General features: G+C 42.1%; 1 protein-coding gene across 2 annotated transcripts in view; it reads left to right on the forward strand.

Annotated features, from left to right (window-relative positions):
• The window catches only part of DNAH7 (dynein axonemal heavy chain 7), a 518555-nt gene that overhangs the window by 210011 nt on the left and 284032 nt on the right, over positions 1–24512 (forward strand). The gene's annotated exons all lie outside the window — the stretch shown is intronic.

Genomic DNA, 24512 nt, shown 5'->3' on the forward strand with positions numbered 1-24512 from the left:
TCAGATCTTTGAGTTCAGCTCATGCAAAATGGGAGCAAAACCGAAAGTGTTGCGTTTATATTTTTGTTCAGTGTATATTGAAATGTCCTTTCTTCGCAGTGTAGCCATTTTAAAAGGCTGTTAGTTGCACTCTTGTTTAAAATATCCATTAAAATCAGGCCCAGTAATTGCAATGGGGTTTGTCTAGGGTCCGCTAGCACTGACTATTAAAAAAAGGTCCCATTGACTTCAAATGGTTCTAAAAATGGTTGTGTGACACCTTTTAACTAGCACTATAGTTTTATAGTCCCTACCTTTGGAATATGCATGTCCATAAATTATGACAGTCTCTTAGATAGATATGTTGTAGTTTCGAAATGTGTAGAGAAATGAGGAACCGCACTCTGTTCAAGTAGTATCACTGGTGCCGATCAAGGGCTTATTAGGCCGTATCCAAATAATGAAATATTGAGGCACTCAGTCTGAAAGTTTTGCAAATCAAATGTATTTTTTATTTTTTCATTTTTCTGCATCATCCATTTGCCCGTGGTATATGGTATATTAAAGAATGGCAGACTATTTCTGACCAGACGTTTCGGTCACGGTGGACCTTCATCAGTGGTCATGTTATCTGTGTACTGTATAGGGGTTTGCCTGGGCGCTGGATGAAGGTCCACCGTGACCGAAACGTCTGGTCAGAAATAGTCTGTCATTCTTTAATATACCACGGGCAAATGGATGATGCAGAAAAATGAAAAAATAAAAAATACATTTGATTTGCAAAACTTTCAGACTGAGTGCCTCAATATTTCATTACGTAGTTTGGAAATGTGTGACACTTTTATAATTTATCATCCAAGCTAATATTAGAGACCAACCAGGTTCCTGCTTGGATTTTAATTTTCTACTTTCTTCTTTCTGTGGTCCAGTTAAAGAAACTCCATGAATTATTTGTTTTAAAGTTTTCCGGCACTCAGATATTGATCAGGATATGTGATATCAGATCAGTGGGGCTCAACACCCAGCACCACCACGTTCCACTGTTTTGGATGGCTGCTGGCGCCGGAAACTATGCAGTACAGTACTAAACAGTTTCCAGCGCCCTTTCTGGTCTGGGATCCCTGGATTCAGTTTCGCTCTTCAGTTGCGTTCTAGTCTTGCTTGGCTTCTGGTATTTTACCCTCAGATGCCTCTTGAGTTGTTTGTCTAGACTCTTGACATACAGATGCTCCCTTTTCCCCTCCCTCCCAGCTGATCCTTCTCTGTTGTCCTTCCCTTGTCGTGTGTATTTTAGTCTGTTTACGTGTTCACCGGGATGTCCCCGGATTCTTTGTTCTTTCCTTTATTAGAGATATACACCGACTGTATACATTGTGAGACCACCTGTATATTATCTGCCTTTTATTATCTTTGCTCTGATACACGAAACAGGTGGATTAGTATTGAAATATGTTATTTCTGATGTATGATGCTCAATCCATTTCTCACCTTATTGATGTAGTTTGCTACATGTACCTACCTTAATAAAAAATGTTTTTGAACCATAAACAGTTTCCAGCGCCCGTGTGCTCCAGTTCAGCTCTCATTTTTTTCAATAGGATCTGGGCTGCAGTACCCTCGCACAGTCACTATACAGTGATAAGTTACTAACCTGATAAATCGCTGTTTTTGGTAGAAATGATATTTCTAAATGGCAAATAATTTACTAGCAGGTGTAGTAGAGTAATTGAAACCCAACAGTCATGACATGCATACTGCTGATTCTCTGTAATTCAATCACTTATTGAAAGGGCCATGTTCAAAATTATAGCAGTGTGGAGTTCAATGAGTGAGGTCATTAATTTTTTGAAAATTAGGCGGCAATTACTGCTCTTTATTTAAGGAAGGGAGGCAGCAAATGTTGTACATGCTGGTTTCTCTCTGAGAAATTCTGAGGAAAATTAGTTGTTCCAGACCTTATTCATAAGAACATCATACCTTGATTAAAAAGTTGATTGAGAGGGAAAACATATAAAGAAGTGCAGAAAATGATAGGCTGCTCAGCTAAAATGATTGCAAATGCTTTAAAATATTAACCAAAACCTGAACAACATGGAAGAAAGCGACAAACTACCATTTGAATGGATAGAAGGATAGCCAAAATGGCAAAGACTCAGCCAACAATCAGCTCCAGGAAGATCAAAGAAGGTCTAAAGTTGTGAGTACTGTTGCAATTAGAAGACGCCTATGTGAAGCCAAGCTATCTGCAAGAAGCCCCCGCAAAGTCACACTGTTGAAAAAAAGACGTGCTGAAGAAGTTACAATTTGCCAAAGAGCAGAATTGACTGGCCTAAAGAGACAATTTGTGAACCGATGAAAGTAACATTGTTTTTTTTTTTTGGCGGGGGGGGGGGGGGGGGGGGGTCTAATGGCCGGAGACAGTTTGTCAAACACTGAATTCAAGCCACAGTACACTGTGAAGACAGTGAAGCATGGTGGTGCAAGCATCATGATATGTGGATGTTTCTTACACTATGGTCATGGATCAGTTTGAATACATCAGAATACTTGAAGAGGTCATGCTGCCTTATGCTGAAGAGGCAATGCTCTTGAAATGGGTGTTCCAACAAGACAACGACCCCAAACACACCAGTAAACGTGCAACATCTTGGTTCCAGACCAACTAGATTGACGTTATGGAGTGGCCAGTACAATCGCCGGATCTTAATCCAATAGAAAACTTGTGGGGTGACATCTAAAATGCAGTTTCTGAGGCAAAACCAAGAAATATAGAAGAACTGTGGAATGTAGTCCAATCATCCAGGGCTGGAATACCTGTTCACAGGTGCCAGAAGTTGGTTGACTCCATGCAACACAGATGTACAGCAGTTCTCAGAAACAGTGGTTATACAACTAAATAGTTAAGTGACTCAAAATAAACCAAAATCTTCAAACATTTTTCAGTTTATATAGTGAATGTTTAAGTTTGTAAAGAAGAATACAAACACTGATATTTTTCCCCTACGCCCATGACAGCACCCATGAGAGACCGCCTCCTTCATCAGGACAGGAAACAGGAACCCTATCTCCTCAGTTCCTATTTCCTGTCCTAAGGATAGGACATGCGGTGGAGAGCTTAGAGAATTAGGCTGCAGGAGCCCAGCGCATTACTACTAGTGTGGGTTACCTGGTGCGGCGTAAGACTCCACTAGGAGCATCCTGCCAAGTCTGGGGCAGTGTCCTTCTGGGTCTCGGAATTATGGTTAAATTGTCGAGCTGGCTTTTTCAGTGCAGTCCCGGGACTTACTGTCGGATCCTCCTGGCAGTGTTTGGGAGATATGGGACCGGCACTGCTGCTTCTGGCTTTCGCTAACCTTACAGAGGCGGGAGGAGGTCCTTTTCCTTTCTAAGCACCCTCTGTGCGTAGACCGGAAGTTGCGGGTTGCGACTTCCGGTATTTGGAACACATGTTGGTTCCGGGTAGCCAGTGTTCCGGAAGCAAGTTGTGCATCCTCCCCATAAAGCCCACATCTGATACGCCGGCAGGGACCTGACCTGGGTTGTTTGAACTTCATCCAGGTAGTTCAACCTCCTTCTCAGCGTGCGGTCAGAAGGATCCCCACCCAGCCTGTTAGCATCCCTAGTTGCATATGGCCACTCTATCTGGAGACATGGAAGAAGAGAGCGGTCAGTGCGCTGATGTACAGGATAGTCATGATGGCAGACCGGTATTCTTGGTGGGGTAAGAGGGTCAATCCCCACCTTTTGTATTCCTCCCTTTTATGCCTAATGATTAGTTTTTTAGTCTCTGATTTGTTTTAGAATACTAAAGAGGCCCCTAGGAAAGCCACTGCTAAAATTAAAGGAAGAGAGTGTGCTGTCTGCAAGAAAAACCTTGCCTCTTCCTGATCTAAAATGTTATGTCAGAATTTTGCTAATAAAGTGGTAGAGGAGGAATCCCCATCATTACTTCAGAGCATCAAAGAGATTGTCAAATCTGAGGTCTCTGATTCTATCATACTCTATACCGCGGCTAGCAAGGTCATTCTAATATCATATCTGATAGTGAATCTTCCGAGGAGAGTGAGCAAGGAAAGAGCCTAGATAGTTCAAGCTCCTCCTCTGATGAAGTTTCCTCGGGTAGACCTTTATTCCCCCCTGAGGATACAGATTACTTACTCAAGGCTATTAGAACCACAATGAAGGTGGATGAATCCAAAGAACAAAAGTCCATTCAAGATATAATGTTTAGGGATATGGGTCACAAAAGATCTAGAGTCTTTCCGTTAAACGAAAATTTTTAACATTTAATTCAGAAAGAATGGAAAAAAACAGATAAAAAGTATTCCCAGAAGTATAAAAAGAAAATTATCCCTTTGATGAAGGCGAGTCATCCTGTTGGTACAGGCCTCCTAAACTAGATGCCCCTATGGCGAAAATCTCAAAAAGATCTGCCTTGCCTTTTGAGGATCTTAGCGCCCTAAAAGACCCGATGGATAGAAGGCTTGTGGCTTCAGGATTTAGAATCCCAAATCCAGAATAAGACCTCTAGGGACCAGCTCCTAAGTTTTTTTTCCCACTATACTAAAAGCGGTTGACTTTATTTCAGATGCATCAGCTGATGCATTAAGATTAAATGCCAGATCCACCACTCTTTCCAATTCAGCTAGGAGAGCGATTTGGCTGAAGGGATCGTCTGGGGACACAAGTTCGAAAAACAAACTGTGTTCTATCCCATGTCAGAGTGAATTTCTGTTTGGTTCAGTTCTGGATGACCTTTTGGAAAAAGCCTCTGATAAGGCAAGAAGGGGTTTCCTGTGTCTAATCCCCGTAGGAAGCAGCATTCTTTTTCGGAAAAAGTTTTGATAAATCAAATAAAAAGCAAAACAGGTGGAGAAATAACAAGGGTAGAAGGCATAGAGGTTTCATCTTTAATTCCCAGTCCTCTTCAGGCCCCAAGTCTAGCCAACAATGACTGTTACTGTCCTGTGGGGATAAGACCATCTCTTTTTTTTTTTTTTTTTTTCTCTGGCTTGGGGAAGAATTTCTGCAAGCCCCTGGATAAATGATATTGTGAAAGACGTTTTTCGTCTAGAGTTTATCTATCCCCCTCTGGAAAGGCTAAAAATTTTAACTCAAAATTCAGCAAAAAAAAGTGTTTTTTTCTCTTTCAAAGAAAAATTGTCCTAGTTAATGTCCCAGACTCAGAAAAGGGAAGCAGGTTTTATTCTTCCCTTTTTCTTGTACCCAAGCCGGATAGTTCCTTCAGAATGATCATAAATCTGAAAGACTTAAATCAATATCTACAAAAAATTCTGAATGGAGTCTGTGCAGTCGGCAATAAAGCATCTTTTCAAGGACTGTGTGATGGCCACCTTAGACATAAAGGTTGCTTACGATCATGTCTTTATTCATGACGATTTTCAGAAATACCTCAGAGTAGCTGTGTCTATGGAAGGTCAGGTACATCATCTACAGTACAGAGCTCTTCCATTTGGAATTTCCCAGGCTCCAAGACTTTGTAAAAAGTTAAAGGCAGAGGTCATGGTGCACATAAGGGAAAAATACATTCTTGTTATACCTTACCTAGACGACCTCCTGATAGTAGCAGAGTCTGTGGATTTTCTATCCTCTCATCTGCTGGAAGTGGTAAACATTTTAATAAATCTTAGATGGCAGATTAACTGGGAAAAATCCAACCTTAAACCCTTCCCAAAAATGTCTTTCTAGGTTTTATCCTAGATTCAGTAAATCTATGGTGCATCCTCATTCAGCACAAAGTAGACAAATTAAGAGAAGACGTGCGAGTCTTGGTGGCTTCAAAAAATCAAACTATCAGACAAGGGATGGCAGTTCTTGGCAGAATGACCTCCACAATTCTGGCAGTAGGTTGGTCCCTGTTTCGCTCCAGGCCGCTGCAGTGGCAGATCCTAAGAGAATGGCAAGGATCATTGTCCCTGCTGGGCATCCCTCTCACCCCGCAGGTGATACAGTCCTTAAACTGGTGGTTACAGCCGTCAAATCTGTTTCAGGGCTTCGCCTGGATTCTGCAAGAAGAAGTAACCACAACCACGGATGCCAGTCCAACTGGTTGGGGGGCATTCTGTCAGTGAGGGGTGCTGCAGGGAGTTTGGAGTCTAACAGAAAGCCAGGATTCCCAAAATGTCAGAGAACAAAGAGCATTGCTGCTAGCCTTAAAGGGGTTATCCCATCATAATGATCACTGTTAAATTTGTTAACGATTTGACAGTGATCATTTTTGTAAATATATTTGATTAACAAATTCCCACCGTTTAGGATAAAATTCATCCCCACTTACCTCATTGTTGTCATTCGGTCTCCCCTGGTTACGGCCACCGCTCTTCTCCGGAATCCCGGTGGCCGCACTTGCGCAGAAGACTCCTTCTTTTCTCTTGGCCGGGCCACTTGCTGTCCTAAATGCGCACGTCGCCGCGCATGCCCGATGGTGACTTTCCTTCTGGCCAGAATAGTACAGAGCCGTGAATGCGCACTCCGACTCTGTACTATACTGGCCAGGAATAAGCACCATGGTGCATGCGGCGCAGCGGCACTAGCTTTCAGTCCAGCACGCAGCGCGGCCGGGAGATAACTTCAATCAAGATGAAGCCCGCCCCCAGCCAGAATCCAGGAAGTAAACGGCGCTCTGGCAGCAGGTAAGTATGAAAAGGCGAAGTGTGATAACCCCTTTAAGAGCTTTTCTGCCCAGGTTAAAGGGAATAGGAGTAAAAATACTGTTAGACAATGCTACGGTGGTCTCCTACCTAAACAGACCAGGAGGGACAAGATCAGAGCGTCTTATGTCCTTAACCACAGAAATGTTCTATTTAATCATTCCTTTAATTCCTTTTATCAAAGCAGTACACCTGAAAGGAACAGAAGACAAAGTCGCAGATTACCTAAGCAGAAACTATTTTGATCAAGCAGAATGGTGCCTGAATCAGCAGGTCTTCAACCAGATAGTTCATCTTTGGGGTCATCCTCAGATCAGACCTTTTCGCAACCAAGGAAAACAGAAAATGCAGTCTCTTCTTTTCCCTGAATCCAAGAAATTCTCCATCAGAAATAGACGCCTTCTCCTTTCCTTGGTCGGATCAACTTCTGTATGCCTTTCCTGCTCTGGGACTTCTTCCAAGGGTATTGCAGAAGCTGAGGCAGGAACAGACAAGGCTCATTCTAATTGCACCCTTCTGGCCGAGGAGGACCTGGTTCTCTTGGCTAAGAATCCTATCCCTGACGGATAATTAGATTCTTCCGGACAGGCATGATCTGTTATTCCAGGGACCTGTCTATCATCCAAAAGTAAAGAACCTTCACTTGACAGCTTGGCATTTGAGGGGGAAATATTAGAACGTAGAGCTCTATCCAAAGAGGTCATTTCCACCCTATTATTCTGTTGAAAAGAGGTAACCTCCACTATTTATCTTAGAGTATAGAAGACTTTCTTAAGATTTTCAGGGACTCCCGTTGATCCTTTTGAGTCCTCCCCCTATGCCTTGTTTCTAGATTTCCTTCAAGAAGGCCTCAATAAAAACCTTAGGCTTAGCAGGTACAAGTCTATCATTTGAGTGCCTTTTTTGATTGCCCAATTGCCAATCATCCTTGGATTAGGAGATTTTTTAGGGGAGTTAGTAGAATTAAGCCTTTATTCAGGTCGTCTGTCCCCCCGTGGGATCTGAATCTAGTCCTGTCTAGGTTAATGGAGCCTCCCTTTGAACCATTACAGGATTTACTCATTAAAATATTATCCTTTAAAACTGCCTTCTTGGTGGCCATCACCTCAGCCAGAGGGGTGGGGGAGATTTCTGCCTTTTCAGCTTCCCCTCCCTATACAAACATCTTGGAGGATAGAGTGCTTATTAAACCGGACCCAGCGTTTCTGCCTAAAGTGGTCTCTCTCATAGGTCCCAAGATATTGTTCTCCCGTCTTTGTGTCAATCCCCTAAAAGTGAGAGCGAAAAGAAACTGCATTGTCTAGATGTCAAAATATGCCTGTCACATTACCTGACTGACTGATTACCAGTCAGTGGAGGAAATCCTCTAGGCTGTTTGTACAATTTGGGGGCAAAAATAGGGGTAGTATGGTTACATCTAAGACTCTAGCCAGGTGGATAGTAGGAGCTATTGTCTTGGCCTATTCCTCAGCAGGGCAGGTTTCCCCTTAAAATTTTTGTGCTCATTCAACCGGATCCGTTTCAGTTTCATGGGCAGAAAGGGCTAATGCATCTTTAGAGCAGATCTTGTAGGGCTGCCACATGGAAGCCTCCAAGTACCTTTTTTTGTCTCTACAGTTAGATAAGTTAGATTTAGATTCTAATGATCGTCTTTCCTTCGGTAGGAAAGTATTGCAGGCAGTAGTCCCTCCCCCTGAGCTAGTTATATTCTAGTCGTCTCTCAAGGGTGCTGTTATGGGTGTAGGGGAAATTCAGGATTACTTACCGGTAATCGTTTTTCCATGAGCCCATAACAGCACCCGGGATTTATTCCCGCCCTATATTTGTTGTTTTCATATCCTTGAAATACTCATGTGAATATAAAAAAAATATAATAATAAAAAAATTATATATGAATATATATATATATATATATATATATATATATATTAAAAATAATTATTAGGACAAGTTCTCGCATATTAACTTAGGCTATAGGGGAAGAGCCCCTCCTTATGTGCTCTCCACAAGCGTTCCTGTTTCCTGTCCTGATGAATGAGGCGGTCTCTCAAGGGTGCTGTCATGGGCTCATGGAAAAACGATTACCGGTAAGTAGAGTAAGAAGAGTCTTATATTCACTTTTCTTTCTTTATTTTAAAAAAATATTTAGAACACAAATTTGATGCATTTTTCTTCTTCTTTAGATTTGGAATAGAATGTGTAGTGTTCCCAATGCATTTGTGTGTATGGAAATAAAAGCTATTAGAAGTATTTTCAGCTTTATTCACTTTTTTAAACACACTGCTATTATTTTGAACACTCCTACCCGTAAATGGGTTTCCTTGAAGTCTCCACAACAGAACTCTTAATATTGTTTCTCCTCTGTAAGGGCCAGGAAAAACACATCCAGAGATGTTAAAAATCTCCTTGCCATCCTCCCCTTTAGTGTTTACCAAGAACTAAATGCAGATTATTGCACATAAAATTATTTTTCATTTCTCATAAGATGACAATATAACAAAAACAAAGACAGGTGCACTCTGCAGTCTTACTAAGCCCTCAAACTGGTGTTAAAATTGAGAGATTAGCCAACATGTCCAACGCGAGGACATGTCTGAGTCCGAGCACCGCGCCAAGGTTTCTCAAGTAGCTCGGGACCTAACGCTAAACCTACCTGGGCCACATAGGCAATACCAGGAGCCAGTGGGTGAATTACAGGAGTGCAAGGTCTGACTCAAAGCAATCTCCCAGTAACCTCCAGCATGTGACCATGCATACAATGGGAGGAGGCAGAGAGCTCTGAGCCCCACCCAAGACTGGCTCATATAGCCCGGGCCTCACATGTGCACCAGAATGCTGCCTGTAGATGGAAATAAAGGCACATTCAGACTAGGAGTTTCTACACCTCCAAAAAATTTAAATACAAACAAAAAATTGGCGTGGTATTAAAAAGCAGGAAGTGCTCAACCCCATATGCAGTGGTGCATCTATACCGGTTTAGCGTTAGGTCCCGAGCTACTTGAGAAACCTTGGCGCGGTGCTCGGGCTCAGACATGTCCTCACGTAGGACATGTTGGCTAATCTCTCAATTTTAACACCAGTTTGACGGCTTAGTAAGACCGCAGAGTGCATCTGTCTTTGTTTTTGTTATATTATATATACTGTTTATCACAACCACACATTTGCTATCCTGTGTAGGATGTCCATTGTGGTACTTGTGGTCTGCTGCAGGCATCCGCCATTGTATGCATTTTTGCTGGGGATTGCCATTAGCAGCGGACTACAAGTGCAGGATCTGCCCCCCCCCCTCCCCCTCCCTTGGTATAGATGCACCACTGCATATGGGGTTGAGCACTTCCTGCTTTTTAATACCACAACAATTTTTAGTTTGTCATAAGATGATCAGTAACAAAGTGGGAAAAAGTTTGGGTGCTGTTGTGGAGAGTTACAGGAAACACAATTATTAGTAAGTGCACCAGCACACCTTTATTATTATTATTTATTATTAATAAATCATTCATTCCATAGCGCTGTACCTATGATAAGAGGTATACATAGATAATACAGACAATTGCACTAAGCATGAAGAAGACGAGTTACAAACTGGTACAGGCGGAGAGAGGGCTTACAATCTACAAGGTATGGAAGAACGACACAGTAGGTGAGGGTAAAGTAGGTTATGATGGTATAGCAGCAGTAGGGTCACTAGTTGTAGGCTTGTCTGAAGAGGTAAGATTTCATTATTATTATATTTTTTTTTAAGGATTCCACTGTAGGTGAGAGTCTGGTATGTTGGGGTAGAGAGTTCCAGAGTATGGGGGATGCATGGGAGAAATCTTAGAGGCGGTTGTGGGAAGAGGTGATAAGAGGAGAGAAGAATGTCTTGTAAGGAACGGAGATTACGTGTGGGAATGTATCGGGAAAGTAGCTCAGAGATGTATGGAGGGGACAGGTTGTGGATGGCTTTATACGTATTTTTGAATTTTGAACTGAATTCGCTGGACAATAGGGGGCCAGTGAAGGGATTGGCAGAGGGGAGAGGCAGAGGAGTAACAGGGGGAGAGGTGAATTAGTTGAGCAGCAGAGTTGAGGATAGATGGGAGGGGTGCGTGAGTGCTAGATGGAAGGCCACGGAGGAGAATGTTACAGTAGTCTAGGTGGGAGATGATGAAGGCGTGTACAAGCATTTTTGCTCATGGTTAAGGAATGCGCAGATGTGGGAGATATTTTTGAGTTGGAGGCAGCAGCTGTGGAAAGGGCTTTGATGTGCGGTCTGAAGTAAAGGGCAGGATCCAAGGTCACTCCTAGGCAGCAGATTTGGGTGACCGGGGAGAGTGTGCAGCCATTGAGCATGATAGATAGGTCTGTTGGGGGGGGTTGAGTGTGATGGGGATAGATGATAAATTCTGTTTTATCCATGTTAAATTTAAAAAAGGAAGAGGAGAAGGAGGATATGGAACATAGGCATTGTGAGATTCTGTATAGTAAGTTGTTGATGTCTGTACCAGAGAGGTTTGTGTTTCATCAGCATAAAAGTGATACTGAAAGCCATGGGACTCTATGAACGGTCCCAGGGCGAGGGTGTAGATACAGACGTGGACAAAATTGTTGGTACCCTTTGGTCAATGAAAGAAAAAGTCACAATGGTCACAGAAATAACTTTAATCTGACAAAAGTAATAATAAATTAAAATTCTATAAATGTTAACCAATGAAAGTCAGACATTGTTTTTCAACCATGCTTCAACAGAATTATGTAAAAAAATAAACTCATGAAACAGGCATGGACAAAAATGATGGTACCCCTAGAAAACACAGAACATAATGTGACCAAAGGGACATGTTAATTCAAGGTGTGTCCACTAATTAGCATCACAGGTGTCTACAACCTTGTAATCAGCCATTGGGCCTATATATATGGCTCCAGGTAATCACTGTGTTGTTTGGTGATATGGTGTGTACCACACTCGACATGGACCAGAGGAAGCAAAGGAAAGAGCTGTCTCAAGAGATCAGAAAGAAAATTATAGACAAGCATGTTAAAGGTAAAGGCTATAAGACCATCTCCAAGCAACTAGATGTTCCTGTGAGTACAGTTGCACATATTATTCATAAGTTTAAGATCCATGGGACTGTAGCCAACCTCCCTGGACGTGGCCGCAGGAGGAAAATTGATGACAAATCTAAGAGACGGATAATCCGAATGGTAACAAAAGAGCCTAGAAAGACTTCTAAAGAGATTCAAGGTGAACTTCATGCTCAAGGAACATCAGTGTCAGATCGCACCATCCGTCGTTGTTTGAGCCAAAGTGGACTACATGGGAGACGACCAAGGAGGACACCATTGTTGAAAACGAATCATAAAAAAGCAAGACTGGAATATGCCAAACTACATGTTGACAAGCCACAAAGCTTCTGGGAGAATGTCCTGTGGACAGATGAGACAAAAATCGAAGTTTTTGCCAAGGCACATCAGCTGTATGTTCACAGACGAAAAAATGAAGCATATCAAGAAAAGAACACTGTCCCTACTGTGAAACATGGAGGAGGCTCTGTTATGTTCTGGGGCTGCTTTGCTGCGTCTGGCACAGGGTGTCTTGAATCTGTGCAGGGTACAATGAAATCTCAAGACTATCAAGGAATTCTAGAGAGAAATGTACTAGCCAGTGTCAGAAAGCTTGGTCTCAGTCGCAGGTCATGGGTCTTGCAACAGGACAATGACCCAAAACACACCGCTAAAAACACCCAAGAATGGCTAAGAGGAAAAAATTGGACTATTCTAAAGTGGCCTTCTATGAGCCCTGACCTCAATCCTATTGAGCATCTTTGGAAGGAGCTGAAACATGCAGTCTGGAAAAGGCACCCTTCAAACCGGACACAACTGGAGCAGTTTGCTCATGAGGAGTGGGCCAAAATACCTGCTGAGAGGTGCAGATGTCTCATTGACAGTTACAGGAAGCGTTTGATTGCAGTGATTGCCTCAAAAGGTTGCGCAACAAAATATTAAGTTAGGGGTACCATCATTTTTGTCCATGCCTGTTTCATGAGTTTATTTTTTTACATAATTCTGTTGAAGCATGGTTGAAAAACAATGTCTGACTTTCATTGGTTAACATTTATAGAATTTTAATTTATTATTACTTTTGTCAGATTAAAGTTATTTCTGTGACCATTGTGACTTTTTCTTTCATTGACCAAAGGGTACCAACAATTTTGTCCACGTCTGTAGAGAAGAGCATGATTCCTAGGACAGAGCCTTGTGGGACACCAACAGAGAGGGAATGAGACAAGGAGGTCGTGTGAGAGTGGGACAGGCTAAATGTCTGGTCTGTGAGGTATGATGTGATCCAGGAGAGGGCCAGGTCGGTGATGCCAAGAGATGAGAGAGTTTGCAACAGAAAGGAGTGGTCAACAGTGTCAAAGGCAGAGGACAGGTCAAGGACAGAGTAATGTTTTTTGGTTTGGGCTTTTAGCAGGTCATTGGTGACTTTGGTGAGGGCAGTTTCAGTTGATTGCTGGGGTTGGAAGCCAGATTGTAGCCTGTCACAGAGGGAGCAGGAGGAGAGGTGAGAGCACAGTTCTGAATGGACATGTTCAGGTAGCTTTGAAGCATATGGAAGAAGTGATATGGGGCGATAAATGGACAAAAAAAATGGGTCAAGTGAAGGCTTTTTGAGGAAGGGGGTAATGGTAGATGTTTACAACCAGAGGGGAAGACACCAGAGCTTAGTGATAGGTTGAAGAGATGAGTTAGGGCTGGCATAAACACTGTGGTGAGGTTGGGGATGAGGTGGGATGGGGTTGGGTCAAGTGTGCAGGTGGTGAGATGGGATATGGAAAGTAGGGTGGAAAGTTTTTCTTCTGTTATGGTGGAGAAGCTGGTTTTGAGAGAAGAGGACTGTTTGAAGTATGTGGCAAAGTCCTCAGCTGAGATGAGAGGTGAGGGTGGGGGTGCTAGGGGACGGAGAAGAGAGTTGAAAGTATTAAAAAGTTGTTTAGGGTTGTGGGACAGGGAAGATAGGCCTGTTTCACATCACCCTGTAGATCTGTTTCACATCACCCTGTGAGGATTTGAAAATGAGGAGGGATTGTTTGTATGAAGTGAAGTGATCCTTAGAATGGAATTTCTTTCATCGCCGCTCTGCAGCCCTCGAAGCTTGTTTGAGTTTTTGGTCAGGCTGGTGTGCCAGAATTGTCACACCTGAGAACTAACAAAAATGTAAAGTTGAGTGAGCTTATAACTCCACAGGCACTACAGAAGCCACTTGGATCTGTGAAAATCACTTTAGGGAAAAAAGAGGGATTCTGTTTAACCCCTCTATATTTCACCTTAAGGACCCAGCCATTTTTTACAAATCTGACATGTCATTTTATGTGTTGATAACTTTAAAGCGCTTTGACTTATCCTGGCCATTCTGGGATTGTTTTCTCCTCACATATTGTACTTCATGACCGTGGTAAAGTTGAGTCAAAAATGTTCATTTTTATTTATAAAAAAAATACAAAATTTACACAACATTTGGAAAAATTAGCAAATTTCAATTTCTATACTTTTATTATAGATAGTAATACCTCCAAAAATAGTTATTACTTTACATTCCCTATATGTCTACTTCATGTTTGGATCATTTTGTAAATTACATTTTATTTTTTGGGGACGTTAGAAGGCTTAGAAGTTTCGAAGCAAATCTTAAAATTTTTCAGAAAATTTCCAAAACCCACTTTTTAAGGACCAGTTCAGGTCTGAAGTCACTTTGTGAGGCTTACGTAATAGAAACCACCCAAAAATTACCCCATTTTTAGAAACGACACCCCTCAAGGTATTCAAAACTGATTTTACAAACATTAAACATTTAGGTGTTTCACAACAATTATTGGAAAATGGAGATGAAATTTCAGAATTTAACTTTTTGGGCAAATTTTCAATTTTAATAATTTTTTTTCCAGTACCAAAGCAAGGTATAACAGCCAAACAAAACTCAATATTTATTACCCCGATTCTGTATTTTACAGAAACACCCCATATGTGGTCGTAAACTGCTGTATGGCCACACAGCAGGGTGCAGAAGGAAAGGAACACCACATGGTTTTTGGAAGGCAGATTTTGTTGGACAGTTTTTTTTGACACCATGTCCCATTTGAAGCCCCCCTGATGCACCCCTAGAATAGAAGCTCCAAAAAAGCAATTCGTCTTATGTAGGGGCTCATTTTTTGCGGGATGATGTGATGGTTAGATTGACAGTATTTTGGGGGGCATACGCTTTTTAGATCGCTTGGTGTTGCACTTTTAGTGATGTGAGGTGACATTTTTTTTTTATTTAGCACAGTTTTTATATTATTTTTATGATGGTGTTCATCTAAGGGGTTAGGTCATGTGATATGTTTATAGAGCCGGTCGATACGGACATGGTGATACCTAATATGTAAACTTTTCTTTTTTTCCTTTTTTTTTTCCTTTCCTTTATTGGAATGTATTGGCTGTAAGTGTAATACAGTGTGTTTTACACATACAGCTTCCTGCCTGTGAGATCCAGGGGGCTGGATCTCACAGGCTCTCCCCCCGGAAGGCAGCCACGATGCCTAAGGAAGGCATTGCGCTGCCTTCCCTGCTATCGGGTTCCCATCTCAGCAGCACGGGAACTCGTTGGCAGCTCTGATCCCCGCCCGACATCGCATGTGCCGCGGTCAGCGCTGACCGCGGCACATCAAGCGTTAATGCTTCGGCATCGGTGATTTTACCGATGTCGGCGCATGCAGCAGGGGTCTGGCTATCAGTGACTGCCGAACCCCTGCCACTAATCGCCATGAAGTACATGTACGTCACGGTCTTTAAGTCCCGGACAGAAATTACGTACATGTATGTCATGGGTCCTTAAGGGGTTAAACACTAACTTACCTTTAAATATTTGGAAAAACAGAATGAGGTTTGATAGCAGCTGCAATTCACTGACTCTAGCCAAAGATATATCAACTAAACACAGCCTTAAGATTAAGCAGTTTTATTGATAAATTCTCAGTAGGTTCAAATTATTGCAGACCAAACCTTACCTATGATGTTTTATCCCCATGATGTTTATACGCAACACTCCTCAATGCCTCCGAACAATTTTATTATTATTTATTATTAAAGCGCCATTCATTCCATAGTGCTGTACATATGAAAAGAGGTATACATAGATAATACAGACAATTACACTAAGCATGAACAAGATGAGTTACAAACTGGTACAGAAGGAGAGAGGAGCCTGCCCTTGAGGGCTTACAATCTACATGGTATAGGAGAACGACACAGTAGGTGAGGGTGAAGCTGGTCATGGTGGTATAGAGGCAGCAGGGACACTGGTTGTAGGCTTGTCTGAAGAGGTGGGTTTTTAGGTTTCTTTTGAAGGATTCCACTCTAGGTGAGAGTCTGATATGTTGGGAGTCCAGACTCCCTGCAATGAGACATGATTTATGTGGACACCCCAGCCTCCTGCACTGCCATCTGTTTTCAGTGTTGACAGAGGAGAATGGATACATTGAATCCATTCCCGTTTTTAGGTTTCTTTATTTTCCCCAACACAGAAGAGACATTAGGACATTTTGGCATAATTTTACATTTTGGACTCAAGATAAAGTCTGTTTCTCATTTCCCCAAAATTAATCTTTGACGGGGTTTTGAGTGCATTTGGGCCATAAAACTGCTAAAGACATGCTGTTAACCTAGTGGTTTCATAGCCTGAAGTTTTTTTTTTTTTTTAAACTAATTATCTGGTTTATGATGCAATTGTCTTCACTTTCTTTAAGATGAAAAGTCTACATTTTTTTCCCAGGAATCTTTTTACTGTAGATGGCTTTAAATAGGATTTCTGTTGGTGGTTGATCTATTCTAGGTTCTGAATTAATACTGGCATTTTTTTTACACAGGTCTTAATGTGTGCTGCGCTGATGTGAGAAGCATATGTGAGAAGCATATCTCCTAATAATTGTGGAACTTCTCCGGCTGCTTGTGTGTCATGGAAGCCATCTTAATATAGCTATCTATTCTTAGATATGCTGGGCTGTGGCGGTCCCACCTATGGCCTTTCCCTTCCCTACACCCATGTCCTGCCCACCTTTTCTTAACAGAAGTGGTGAGGGTGGCAGAGAAAGTGAAAAAAAGTTGCACATTTTGGTGCAAACTACACTTAGAGTAGAACACTGGAGTAGAACACTAATAAATGATTATACAAATATGATATACAGTACATGGTTGTATGATGTTATAGTGGCAGAATATAAATTAAACACATCTATACAGAAAGTACATTGATGTGTATTAGAAGTATTTCCTGTTTGTTAAATTTCAAAATGTATTATTTTAACTATTTGACACAGTTGGGTATCTTGTTCAGTGGTGAATTTTACAAAAGCACTATATCCTAGGTGGACATATCAGACCCCCATCAGACTTCCATGACAGACCCCTGTACCTGACCTCAGATCAGGGATAAAATAAATAAATTCACTTACCCCTCCTGCTCTGCCATTCCTCTCCAGGTCTGGTGATCGCTCCTCCAGTTGCGCTCTCTTATTGCACACACACACAGCAGTCTAGATGCGGATGCTCAACCTGAGGCCCTCCAGCTGTTGTAAAACTACAACTCCCACAATGCCCTGCTGTAGGCTGTTCAGGCATGCTGGAAGTTGTAGTTTTGCAACAGCTGGAGGGCCGCAGGTTGAGCATGCCTGGTCTAGATCTATCAATGAGACTTTCTCTCATTCATCTTTCAAACAGCATCAAGCAATAAAATGTTTATTTGAGCAATCATGCCCCAATGATCTTACAATCAACAAAGTAGTCCCTGGTGTCTCATGTCATATTATAAACTTTTTCTGTTTTAATTAGAGTAGTTCCAAAAATTCGATCAATCATTTTGTAACTGTTAGACATATAACATCCCCTGTGTGGGTTTTTTATGTTTCCATCTTAAATATGGTTTATTGCTACTGGGAATTTTATTTACCAGGCCAGTAGTTATACTGACAATATTGGATGTGATTTATTTTTTTTTAAGTCGCACACATAATTTTTGCAAGAATACGATAAAAGACTGGCTAATGATATTGTTTAGAAAGTGTCAATTTACATATTATAGATATTCTTTCAATTGTAGAAAACTGTTGTAACAAAAGCTAATATATATATTGTGGGTTTTCGCTCTGGTAGATGGGATTAGCGGATGCAGTATAGAGGCAACAGATCTTTGGATCAAACAGTTCAGTGTTTTATTCACACTTTAGGCAAGTGACAAAACAAGCAGTCATAATCCAGCAAAAAAAAACTCCTTGCAGTGTTTGTGGTAATTCACACCATGCAGCCATTCTGCCTCAAAGAGTCATTGAGCATAGCAGCACCAACCTGTTTTCACGCCAAACAGGTAGCAAGCCTTCATCCAGACACAAAGCTCCCAGATCCCAACAAAGAGACATGGCTTCTGAGCCCAGCTGCTTATTTAAGGACAGCCAGGTGCTGCCAAAACCCGGATCGACACTTAAAATCCGGTCCGGTATTTGACCTTGCCTGGCTGTAAATCAACCCAGCAGCACATGCTAGGAGGAAAATACCTGTTTTCCCAGACCAAACCTCTCACTGTGTCACATATTCCCCCTTTGTTCAAGCCTGAGGAGGTGAGCACACACCAGACAGTGTACCCGGGACAGGGAATCCGCGTTTCACTGTAACCTGCCTGCCCTGTGTTCCACCGAAAACTTAAAGTTTTGTAGGGAGAGAAACCATCGGATGACCTGAAGATATTCTAGTAACCACTTGATAGGCAGGCACTGTCTCTCCACTATACTATACCGGGTCTCGGCTGGGGTGAGCTTTTGACTGAGGAAGACAACAGGATGCTCCTCCCTGTTGACTTCCTGAGACAGTACAGCACCGAGGCCTACTTCGGAGGCATCAGTCTGTACTATAAACTCCCTTTTTGAAGTCAGGCATCATCATAACCAGGGACCCGCACAGGGCCAAATTCAAAGCGAAGAAAGTCTCTTCCGCCTGATCATCCCAGCGAAACATCGTTGACTTGTGTCCCTTCAAAAGTTCTGTCAAGGGTGCGGCTAGAGTAGCAAAGTGCAGAATAAACCTCATATAATAGCCCACCATTCCCAGGAATGACTTTATTTGCCTAGTGGTGACAGGTCGGGGCCAATTCCGTATCGCCTCTATTTTGTTCACTTGGGGTTTGATGACCCTGCACCCAATGACATACCCCAGGTACTTCATTTCTTCTAACCCTATCACACATGATTTAGGGTTAGCAGTTAGGCCAGCTTTCCGAAGGGAGTCCACTACAGCCTGCACTTTGGGTAGGTGACTTTGCACCTCCTGGCATATAGCGACTGACAGTAGCCATAGTTAGTGTCCATGGGTTCAACCCAATTGGGACATTAATCCCTTACATGGCCAGGTTTCTGACACCGCCTGCAGACTATCGGAGCCAGGTATGCCAGGTAGGTTTCGATGTTGTCTGCGAGGTCATCTTACAAATCGCGGCACGGACTGCTTTCCAGGCATCGTGGATGCTTGGGGTTGCTCCTGCTGTCTGCAGGAGACTAACCAGTTGCTGCAGGTTTGTCTCTCGCTGCTGCAGATTAGCATCCATGAGGGCCTTCACAACAGCCTCCATTTTGTCGTGGGGCACTAGCTGTAATACAGCTGATTTAATGTATGACATACATCCGTGCCTGAAAAATGCAGAAACAAAAAAAACGCCAGCCTCACTGCTCTTGCCCGCATTCTCCACCAATTGTGGGATTTCGCTCTGGTAGACTGGATTAGTGGACGCAGTATAGAGGCAACAACAAGTTCTTTGGATCAAACAGTTCAGTGTTTTATGTTCTGCCTCAAAAAGTCCTTGAGTATAGCAGCACCAACCTGTTTTCACGCCAAATATGTAGCAAGCCTTCATCCAGACACAAGGCTCCCAGACCCCAACACAGAGACATGGCTTCTGAGCCCAGCTGCCTATTTAAGGACAGCCAGGTGCTGCCAAAATCTGGACCGGCACTTAATATCCGGTCCGGTATTTGACTTCACCTGGCTGTAAATCAGCCCAGCAGCACATGCTAGGAGGAAAATACCTGTTTTCCCAGACCAAACCTCTCACTGTTTCCTAATATACAGTATATATGTAGTTGTTTTTTTTTTTGTCTTTGTCTTTCCTATAATAACCAATACTGGATAATGTGTTGCTCCACTAACTAGGAGTCAGATTGTAGTTGTTTTCTGGAATGAAATTATTCCTTTAATTTAAAACAAAATGTACAGAAGGAAATAATGCACGCTGGTACTTTCTGCTATTTGCCAGACTTATGAATGAATTAATACTATTTTAGTTCAGTTTCCTTATCTATGGCCTCTATTCAGACAGTAGAAGTGTTCAGGTGTTTAATTGTTTTTAGTGTATCCAAATATTTCTGATATAATACGTCTAGTGTTAAGTGCTGCTTTGCCGAATTTCACAAATAAATTTGCTAATTTATTTGTAACTTTGTGCATTTCTTTGTAAGTAGGAGGTGCAATGATAGTAACCTGCGATGAAAAATGAGGGCTTTCATGGGATAATCAGTAAAAAAAAAATACCCATCATGTCAATCATGATTGAAAAAAACATTCGAAATCTTGCATGGTGTTTGATGCATGGGATCTTCAGTCAGGATGGCCGTGGTGGCCTCTTCACGCTCAAATGTCAAAGATATTATTTTTTTATACCAATATTTCAGGGGAAATTGATCAGTTACCTAAGCTTCGCAGCAAATCAAATTTTCCCAGAAATTCGGATCAAAGTCCATTTTGGATACTTCAAATTCGCTCAACCTTAAATATGGCACTGGATGTTTCCAAACAAAAACTCAGGCAGCTCTTGTAGATGTGTTAAAAGAACAAAAGAAGCAATACTCCATGTTTTACAGCTGCTTCCTCATTGCTGACATCATCTTTATGGCTGCAGTAATGACATTACGTGGTCACTGCTGCAGCCAGTCATTGTGCACGGTACATCACTGCTGAGGCTAGTGATTGGCACATTACATCACTGCTGCAGACGGGAAAACAAACAGCAACGTGTAGGACTGGAGCTCAGTGCCAGAAGAAATGAGGGAGAAAAGAGAGGCGAGTATCGATTATTTTGTTATTTTACCACATATACAGAGAAGGTTTTTTTTCTTCTTTTTTTTACTTGGGTGATTTTAACAAAACATAGGAAAGCAAATTTTCTGTAGTAGTTAATGAATATTATATATATATATATATATATATATATATATATATTATCACATATACTCTAGATAATGATATACAGTATGTGACACACACATATCTAATATAGCACACACTCTAATATAAAACAATAAAAAGGATCATCATCACACAATGTCTAGAATCTTCCCAGCTTGAAAAATATCATTCCATTTTTTTTCCTCAGACACTGGAAATACAGTATGTTTTCTATTTTTAATGACGGTCCAAGAATTTATGAATGGTTGGCATCCCTGGATAGACTGTAACTTCCTAGTTTTTTTCCCCCTAATTTATATTCCTAAATATTTGTGTTTTTTATTGTTTGATCTGCATGCAAAAAGTTCCTCACATCTCCACAGCAGCTTGTGTGGACGATATGTATTTAATCAATCTGTTGAAGCAGCAGACTAAACTCATACACACATCAATGCATATTCAATAAAACATAACTGTATTGTTTTTTTCCACAACTAAACATATTAACTTATTATATGTGCAATCAGTGGAGAGTAAAGGGTTTCTGTCACCTGAAAAATTGTTATTAAGCTGGCTGACATTAGCGATGTGCTAATGTCAGCCGAACATAACTATATTAGGGAAGTATGCTCAGCGGCTGCTGAGTTCCTCACTGCGCCTGCGCCGAATACTGGACAGCGCAAGATTTACACTGTAGACACGGTCGGCGGAAGGAGAGCAGCGCTGCCCTGGCCCTGTCAATCAAGAGAAAAAGGGCATGAAAAGAGATGGGCAAATGGAGCCTCTAGTAGCAGGTGCAATGCTCCCTCTGCTCCTAGAGGCTAATTAGCATATTATAAAAGTGTGTTTTTCTCAATAACGGCGGCAGGCAGTGAGATGGCACTAATATAGTTAGGTTCAGCTGACATTAGCATATCGCTAATGTCAGCCTGCTTAATACTCATTTTTCAGGTGACAGAAACCCTTTAATTGAATTTTGTGCTGTGATGTCTCTTAGCTATCATTACTACTACTTAGGCTCAGGATAGCTATATTCAAGGGTTGTACTGCATATTTAGTAGCAATGATGGGATTGGATCCTGTTCTGTGTGATCAAGAAAGTCTTTTACAAAGCTTGCTGATATCACACCATAGGTCAGATCCAGTTCTTGGCTTTAAATATAAAGACTACATTCAAGGGATTCTGTCACCAAGTTTTGGGCTATAGAACTGCGGACATGCAGGGCTAGATCGCCGCTAGCATGTCCGCAATATGTCTGTCCTATAGGGCTGTGTGGTTTTAATTTCTTTAAAAAGGATTTTATAAATATGTAAATGAGTCTTGTATGTGTCCAAGGGGCTGTACTAACCTTCCTGGAGCCCAGCCGTGCCCAGCCACGCCCGCCTGTGAAGGAGCCCAGCACCGCCTAAGTCCTCCGAATCTCCTCATTTCATAAACTATAGATTGCTGTAATCTCGCGATGCGCAGTGCCGGTATAGGGTTCTTTCCCTGTGCTGGCATCAGCCTCAGGGAAAGAACTATGCATGCGCAAGCTCGCGGCAATCTATAGTTGATGAAAGGAGATTGGGAGGACATAGGCGGTGCTGGGCTCCTTCACAGGCGGGCGTGGCTGGGCACGGCTAGGCTCCAGGAAGGTTAGTACAGCCCCTTGGACACATACAAGACTCATTTACATATCTATAAAATCCTTTTTTAAAGAAATTAAAACCACACAGCCCTTTAGGACAGATATATTGCGGACATGCTAGCGGCGATCTAGCCGTGCATGTCCGCAGCTCTATAGCCCAAAACTTGGTGACAGAATCCCTTTAAAATCTGCACTGTGTTAGGCCCCTTTCACACGGGCGTCATTTTTTTTGCCCGGCTAAGAGCCGGGTGCGTTGCGGGAAAATGCGCGATTTTTTCTGCGCAAGTGCAAAACATTGTCATGCGTTGCACTCGCGTGAGAAAAATCGCGCATGTTTGGTACCCAAACCCGAACTTCTTCATAGAAGTTCGGGCTTGGGATTGATGTTCTGAAGATTGTATTATTTTCCCTTATAACATGGTTATAAGGGAAAATAATAGCATTCTGAATACAGAATGCATAGTAAACCAGCGCTAGAGGGGTTAAAATAAAATAAAAAATAATTTAACTCACCTTAGTCCACTTGTTCGCGAAGCCGGCATCTCCTTGTGTCTCCGCTTCTGATGAACAGGACCTGGGATGAGCTGCTCCATTAAATACCGGTTAAGGACCTTCGATGACGTCACTCCGGTCATCACATGGTACGTCACATGATCTTTTACCATGGTGATTCACCATGGTAAAAGATCATGTGATGACCGGAGTGACGTCATCGAAGGTCCTTAAGCTCTATTTAATGGAGCAGCTCATCCCAGGTCCTGTTCATCAGCAGCGGAGACACAAGGAGATGCCGGCTTCGCGAACAAGTGGACTAAGGTGAGTTAAATTATTTTTTATTTTATTTTAACCCCTCTAGCGCTGGTTTACTATGCATTCTGTATTCAGAATGCTATTATTTTCCCTTATAACCATGTTATAAGGGAAAATAATAATGATCGGGTCTCCATCCCGATGGTCTCCTAGCAACCATGCGTGCAAATCGCATGGCATCCGTACTTGCTTGCGGATGCCATCCGATTTTCACACACCCCATTCACTTCTATGGGGCCTGCGTCACGTCAAAATCGGACATTATAGAGCATGCTGCGATTTGCACTGAACGTACAAGTGATGCGTTAAAAACAACGCTCATGTGCACAGCCCCATAGAAATGAATGGGTCAGGATTCAGTGCGGGTGCCATACGTTCGCCGCACGGATCGCACCCGCACGGAAAAGTCGCCCGTGTGAAAGGGGCCTTAATCTGGCCAAAAATTGATATCCTAAAATGATTTTTTTTTCCTTTAGTGGTCATTAAGATACTGTCATTCCACATTCAAAGCTATTGTATTTTGTACAATGCAGTGAAGAATGCAACAAAGCTTGACTAAAATGCTATGAGAAGAGCTGTGCCGTAATGTTCACATAGCACATATTTGAAGCATAACAGAATATGACCTCATTCACAAAACCATATGTATTTTGCGGTCTGCAAAATGTGGGTCCCAAATATGGATGACATCCATGTGGCATCCGTTTTTCTTGTGGACCCATTAACTTCAGTTGGTCCTTGTTCATCATTTTGCGGCCAAATACAGGAACATGGGGGCACATTTATTTATTAAGACTAGCGTTTTTACATAACTACGGCAGATCATGTGCTACTTTCGAGCTGTCTTACATTAGGCCATTTTCTGCACCTAAAAAAAAAATGATGAATTAGACGGGCCTGTCCCCTTCCCTGCCCATACCCACTTTTTTAGACCTGGCATGAGCGGGGAGAAGTCGCAGATTGTGGCGCAAATGACCGTTGCGCTAAAATCTGGCCTTGAAATACGCCTAATTTAGGTGTATTTCTGTTTAATAAATGACCTCCATGGTCTGTCTTTTGATTTCCGCATTTGTATGTCTATTGTGCAAAATGATAGAACAGGTCCTGTTCTTGGTTGCAAAATGCATACCACAGGCCCATTGAAGTCAGGTGATCTGCAAAAAACACAGATGCAACATGGACTTCACATCCGGATTTTGCGGAT

This window comes from Bufo gargarizans, chromosome 8 (assembly GCF_014858855.1).
Source record: "Bufo gargarizans isolate SCDJY-AF-19 chromosome 8, ASM1485885v1, whole genome shotgun sequence".
Taxonomy (NCBI): Eukaryota; Metazoa; Chordata; class Amphibia; order Anura; family Bufonidae; genus Bufo; species Bufo gargarizans.